The sequence below is a fragment of the Pteropus vampyrus genome, unplaced genomic scaffold (assembly GCF_000151845.1).
Source record: "Pteropus vampyrus isolate Shadow unplaced genomic scaffold, Pvam_2.0 Scaffold420, whole genome shotgun sequence".
Lineage (NCBI taxonomy): Eukaryota > Metazoa > Chordata > Mammalia > Chiroptera > Pteropodidae > Pteropus > Pteropus vampyrus.
In genome coordinates this window covers 1445904-1453107 of record NW_011889201.1, presented here as the reverse complement: position 1 = coordinate 1453107, position 7204 = coordinate 1445904, and the positions used below count along the sequence as shown (strand labels likewise).

Here is a 7204-nt window from a genome sequence, read left to right as displayed (position 1 = left end):
CATGTTTAAGCTATATAGAAATGTAATTCACCTTGCTAGAAAAACTCTTATTAACTCTTATGTTTAGATTCTCTTCAGTTTTTGATATAAGCAGTAATAATACAAATAATAACAATTTGGTTTCTTCTTTTCCAATCTTTATACCTTTTATTTCTTTTTTCTTTTTCTTTATTCTTTATTTTATTATACTGGTTAGACCTTCCAGTACAGTGCTGAATAGATATAGTGGTAATGTACTTTCCTATCTTTATCTTTAGAAAATGCTTTCAACAGTTCACCTTTAGATATGATGTTTGCTACAGGCTTTTTTAGATAGTATTTATCAAATTAAGAAAGGTTTGTATTATTCTTAGTTTGCAAGAGATTGATCCAAATGGTCATTGAATTTTATTGCAAACTTTTCCTCATCTTTTGAGATGATATTAAGGGTTTTCTCCTTAATCTGTTAATGTAATAAATGGCATTTATAAAATTCTAAGTTAACTTAGGCCTTGCATTCCTGGGATAAACTCATCTTGATTATGATGTATTATTTAAATATGATGACGAATTTGGTTTGGGGTGTATGTGTGTGTATGCGCACGCGTACGCACCTGTGTTTCACATGCTGCAAGAGAGAAAAACATATGGAGGGAGGGAGGGAAGGAGATTGGCTTTCTTGTATTGTCCTTTTTTAGATTCGTTATCAAGGTATGCCAGCCTGATAAAATGAGTTGGTGGTGTTGCCTTTTCTATTCTCCGAAATGGTTTAAGTAATATTGAATTGATCTCATTCTTGAATCTTCAGTAAAATTTATCAGAATAGCTATCTTGACCTTTTTTTTCTGTGAGAAGATTTTTAAACTATTCATTCAGATTTTTCACTTGTTTATAGGACTATTCTTGTCCTCTAGTTTTCCTTTTGGTAGGTTATGTTTCTCTAGAAATTTGTCCATTTCATCTGCATTTTCAAAACTTTCTGGCATAAAGATATTCTTATTTCCTCTTATCTGTTTTCTTCTCTACAGCATCTATACTGTCTTATTTTATGTTCCTATATATTTGTGCTTTCTCTATTTTGCTTCTTTTGGGAGGTACTGTAATGTATTTGTCACTGATTTCTAATTTTATTGCATTTCTGTCAAAGAATTTAATTTGTTGAGATTAATTTTATGCCTAGTATGTAGTTGCTTTCTTAAAATTTAAAGCTTGAAAAATAATGCGTTATTCTATACTTGTTAGTTGCTGTGTTGTCTTTCCATTGGATGAAACTTGAAAGTTGAGCTGTTTTAAGTTTTTTATACCCTTACTGATTTGGCTTTTTCATCTGTCAATTCTTAGATTCAAAGAGGTGTGTGAAAATCTCCTACAGTGTTGGTGATGTTGTCGTTTTCTTCTTGTGGACCTGTAGTCAATTTTTACTTTATATTTTGGGGCATGTTATTTGGTGTTATTAGTTTATAATTGTTATATCTCCCCTGGCAAATTGCAATATTTATTATGTAGCGACCTTCTTTATCACTAACAATGCTTTTTTGCATTACAGTTTATTTTGTCTATTATTAATATGGAGATCCTCACATTCTTTTGGTTAGTATTTGCCTGGTGTATCTTTTTTCTGTCCTTGGAGGAGTTAATTTTTGTGAACATTGCTTCAATAAATTTTTGGTGACTGGTTTGAAATTCAGAGATAAGTACAAAATCTTATATTTTTTAGTAAGTGAAAAATTTACTATAAATATATGATATAAAGATGTCATGAATCAGTAATTTGGGAACTAGTTGTAACGTTAGATGTTTTGGGGGTTTTTGGTCTTATTGTTGGCCAGGTCGACATGTCTGGGTTCTCTGATTCAAGTGTGTCTATCTTTGACTCCCCACTCTACACTAAATCATTCACCAACCCTTTTAATTCTTCTTATATAAGCTTTAATACCTTTTTTTAAATTCAAGGTCATATTTTCTCATTTCCTGCCAGAGTATCTTCTCTGTTTGCCTTGCCACCAGAATCTTAGTGTCTCTCTTGTTTTTTCCTACAATAATGCCAGTCTGATCATTCTGAAATGCCATTTTGAACATGGCTGTACTCAGAAGTTCTTGATGATTCCCTCTTGCCAGCAGGTTAAAGTCTAAAGTTAAAGTCTAAATGTCTGAGCTGGGTTCAAGACCCTCTCCAACCTCTTCCTCATATTTTATGCTCTATCACTCACTCCTGCTTATTGGATACCCTTCCTCTCTCTCGTTAAACAGATACACTTACCATTTCCCAAAATTTGCTATAAACTTTAGCTTTTATTTGCCTCTGTGCATTGCGTTTTCTGTATCAGAAACATTACATTTTTCCCGAAGTTTCCTCTAATGACCCCAACAAAGTCACCTCTTTGTGGTAAGGCTTAAAGCTAACACTGACATCAGTTTTTTTGGTGGTGATCATCTATAAAGTCAGTCATAGAATTGAAATGTCTGGCAAAATTTTCTCTTTTGCAAGCCTTTATTCTGTGGATCAATTCCCTATGCATTGTCAGCATAATGTGATTGCTTAGCCTTGTCATGAAGGACTCCAGTGCCTAGAAACTGACTAATGAATGAGGAGACCTGTTCTCCTCCGTTTAAAAGTTCTCCTTTAAATTTAAAAAGACTGTTTAAAAGTTCTTCTTTAAATTAGATTGAAATCTACTTTCTTCACATTAGTTTTAATTTTTTTTTAGGCAAGGCAACCCTTGGTTGACCTCACAGATTGCATGGACCTTGTCAGCTTACAATCCCTTAGTTATTTTTTTTTATTTTTTACACCTACAGCACCTGGTCTTCCTACGTGGTCTCCCATCCAAGTACTAACCAGGCCTGACCCTGCTTAGCTTCCGAGATCAGATGGGATTGGGCTTGTTCAGGGTAGCATGGCCATAGAATTACTTTTAATTTTGAACCCATATTAAGTTCATTCTCTGTCTTCAGCTATCTAGAGAACTGCTGTTGTATTCCAGGACTTCCAGATCAAACTCTTCTGCCTTTAAGTTACTCTTACAGGTTCAAAATTTTCCATTGTTTGCCCTTCCTGGTCTTCTTTTAGATAAACTATGCTTCAGTCCCCCCCGCCCCCCCCTTTTTTTTTTGGTCATTCCCCTTTTAGAGTATCTTCCAGGTTAAATGTAATACTCCAGGTTTGGCCAGAAAGTAGGGAGGAGCTGTTGCTTTCAGTTTTTAGTAAACATTGTTGTGTTTTTATAGTCAAGGAGCTCATCTACTTATCTTTGTAAACCTCAACATGATTCTTAGTTTGCCATTAGCCAAAACTCTTGAAATCTTTGTGTCAATCATTTCTGTTTAATTTCTCTTCTGTATTAACTATTGAAGTACTTTGTGTTTGTCTCTGTTCAGTTCACCTTATTGCAGGTGTCCCCAACCCCCAGGCCATGGACTGGTACCAGTCTGTGACCTGCTAGGCTGCATAGCAGAAGGTGAGTGGCAGGTGAGCAAGCGAAGCTTCATCTGTATTTGCAGCCACTCCCCAGCACTAGCATCACCACCTTGGCTCCACCTTTTATCATCAGGTGTTAGATTCTCATAGAAGCACCAGTCCCTGGTGCCAAAAACGTTGGGGACTGCTTCATTGGATTCGGTTTATCCCATCGTTTTGGAACTGGAATTTGTCATCCCAGGTATCTCCTGATCTTTTCACTTTCGTAATGCTGTTCATAAACTTGACTCCTGAAATCAGTAATCAATTTTGGAGCACTTTATGTATGTCCAGCACCAGGGAAGACATGGAGGACTTGAATAGGGATTATATAAGACTTCTGCCCTTTACGAAGTAAAATGAACATTTTATGTTTTCACCTAAGACAGTGAATAAAATGTTGAATGAAGAAGTTCGATGTCAGAACTTTGTACTCCTCCACTCGATACCTTGATTCAGCTTGAAATCAATCTCACCTGTAAGTCAAATATGAGTCCATTCAGCTTTATAACCATTCTCCCCATTTTCTGTTATTTCACCCATAGTAAGCCATAGGAGACTGTCATATGTCTGTCTTCTCAAAACCCAGGTACAGTCTTTACACAGGGCTCCCAGATTCAAGCCAAATCCCAAGGAATGACATAAATTTTTACAAAGCATACCAGCTCCTGAGGATTACCACGTCATCTCTTAACTGCCTACATATAGTTCATGGATTTTGAGTTCATGGTCTATAGTTTTATCACTTTCCTTCTATGCCTTTTTGAAGTTCAGCAAGATACATTTGCCTCTTTCCTATAATCTCTGTGGCTGTTGAAGACTAGAAACATTCTTCTGATTCCCTCTCCAGTTATTTTTCTATGATCAGCAAAATGCCTTTTCTATTAGCATTAATCTGTGTCGCAGTTTTTGCATTCCATAATAACAGCTGTAATGTTATGGTACTTTGTGGTCATTTTTCTTTTCCTCATCATTCTCAGTTTGTTGAACCAACTGACAGCCATTGGTCAAAGTGACAGAGAGAAGCAAACTTCTCCATCTTGGAACTTCTAAGATACAGTCTGGCCCACCCCAATCATTCTGTCATCTTAAGCCATGGTTCACAAAGCCAAATCCTGCTTTTGATTTGAGAAAGTTTAGTTCAGAAAGTTGTCCTTTGCCATTAGAATGTAGAGAGACCATAGCCAAGTATCATGGTTAAGAGTATGGGAGCCAGTTGACTGACAAGTCATTTAAACTCTCTCTGCTTCAGCTGTTCATAAAATGGGGCAAATTAGGTAAGTTAGATGAGCTAACAACATGCAATATGTTTAAAGCATGTTAACATAGCATAAGTAGTCAATAAATGGTTTGCAAACAACAAAGCTCCAGCGATGCAGTGCTTGCTTAACAATAACGTTGGCTGAATTAGGCACTTAGTCTATAATAATAACAGCTTACTGCATGCGAGGCATCTCTCATAATCTCACGGTTCCATATAAATTTGGGTTGTGTCTGTTTTATTAAAGCTTCATGTTATATATATGGAAACTGAGGCTTAGAGAGTTGAAGTAACCCAGGCCTGTTTGTCTTCAGAGCCTGAAGACAAACACAATGCTGTGGTCAGTCAGTCCCCTGTCATCTTCCAGAGCATGTGACACTCCCCTCTTCATATTAACATTGCAGGCTCTGCTAACGTTCCAACGTGGTTTCTGTTATTGAGTATTTAGTATAGTTGGTAAGATAAGATATACAGATGGCGGAATTAGAGGACTGTGGAGTGAACCCCTCCTTCATTGCTAGTGATACATTCATAAAAAATGATTCAGAGAAGAAGAAACTTAGGGTGGTCTTCAAGGCTTAGTAGAGTAGCTATCTTGAACTCGAAGCTGAAGATGAGTGGGATCTGATCAGGACAGAAAGAAAGGAGGAAGATGTACTAGGCAAGAACACTACTTGAAGCAGATCCCACTGGTTAAAACACTTGTACTGGGTGTGGGAGTAGTGGTAAACTGGCCATACTGGTGTAGCAGGTTTGTGTTGGGGTATGTAGAATATGTTAGAGAAATGGGGAAATAGAACTAAGTCTGCAGAATGTAAAAGTTACAAGCTAGTGGCCTTTGGGTCACATTTGGCTCTCATGAGTTTTTAAAAACTTTGAATTGGTTGTCAGCACTTAAAATTTGGAAGATTTTATGTAAAATTCTGGATTTACAGCTGCTTTTGAAATAAGGGAAGTTCTGGCAGTTGCTGGGCCCACATCCCCACATGGTAACAATTGGCTAGAGCTGAGACCAGCTGTCTCCATTATGCAGGACAAGTGCTTTCCACTCTGCCTCAACCCCCTCTTCTCCAGCCCCCTCCACTAGATTCCATCTGCATGGCTTATAAGGGCAGCAGACTTTGTGACCTTGGCCTAATGGGTAAGGGCTCTGATACTGGATAAGAGGATTCTGGACTTTTTTCCTGCCAAATTGCAGGCTCCATGCAAGCAGGAGCCATGCTTTGTGTACTGCTTTACTGCTGGGGCTAGCAAAATGCCCAGAAGATATTGGGCACTCGATAAATGTGGCACCTGGATGGTGGCAGTGACCACATTCTACTAGAATCAATTTTGGAAGCTGCAGCAGACCTCTAGAATGCTTAGGAGACAACAGACTGATGAGGTACACACCAGTCGACCTGATGGTTCATTGTGAACAATTTTTAAGGCAAAATGTGGATGACCATTAAGCAGCAAATAGACTGCTTATAAAGTAGAGAACAGTCTTTCTCTGTGTTGAGGAAAAAACTGCTGGTCATGCATTGCTCTGTTTCCAGCTTCACTACCAGACATGGATAGCTACCCTGCTGTTTTCTTCTTTGAACTATACACTAAACAATAGGAATAGAAAATGTATAGGTAAGATTAGTGGTACATATTATTTGCCTCACTCAGCAGGACAACAGTATGACAAAGATCATAGCCAGAGCTGGGGGCTCTGTGTGGTTTAGCAAAAACTTGTAAAACTTAATTGCTTTAACTAGGGATATGATATTTCTTCCTGGCTGCTGATGCCAGCTCTTTGCCAGGATTTAGACTGTGTTCTTGTTTATTTATTTCCCTTTCTTCTGCACTTGGTATTCTCCCCAGCTCCTTCTGAATGCACCTTGCCATCAGGAACACTAGAAAAGAAGAAAATCAAACTGCCTCTTCCCTCGGGCTGTGACTCTGGAAAATCAAAGCCAAGCAGAGACAGCTCTTCTCTGCCTGCAGCAGGGTCAACGATTTGTGTAATGTTTTCCCTCTGAGCTTATCTCTTGCGTATTTCTTGTGTTTTTGAGCAAGGGAATGGAAAGCTGAATCACTGCTGCTGCCTTTTTAAGCAGGTGGGAACTGCTGCTGTGATCAAAGCTGAGTATAAACTACTCATTGTGAGGCTGATTTATATCTGTAGAGTGAGTTGGCTCCAATAAAATACCCACCCACATGCCTCAACAAGGAATGGAAGGAGAAAAGCACTTATATATCTCATCCCATATAGGAAGCATTTTGATAGCATCATTTGAATCAAACCATAAATAGGCTTTTGCATCTAGTTCTTGTAGGAGCCTGAAATGCTCCTAAAATAGCCAATAGGTGTGTTTCTAACAGCCATCTAACTGGAGATATAAGTTGTACTGTATATTCCTGTATTTAGTCAAATAATATTTTGAGCCACCTTTTCATTTTTATTTTGAGTAATCAGTAGTTTTCATAGGTTGTAAATTGGGTCTGATTGGGATATTTTGGCAACTCTTCAGTTCCAA

The 7204-nt window shown here is 37.9% G+C and overlaps 1 protein-coding gene and 1 pseudogene across 1 annotated transcript in view; one reads left to right on the top strand and one right to left on the bottom strand.

Annotated features, from left to right (window-relative positions):
- SHQ1 (SHQ1, H/ACA ribonucleoprotein assembly factor) overlaps window positions 1-7204 on the top strand; it is a 74797-nt gene that overhangs the window by 48462 nt on the left and 19131 nt on the right. The window lies entirely within an intron of this gene.
- Window positions 2770-2888, bottom strand: LOC111732040 (annotated as a pseudogene).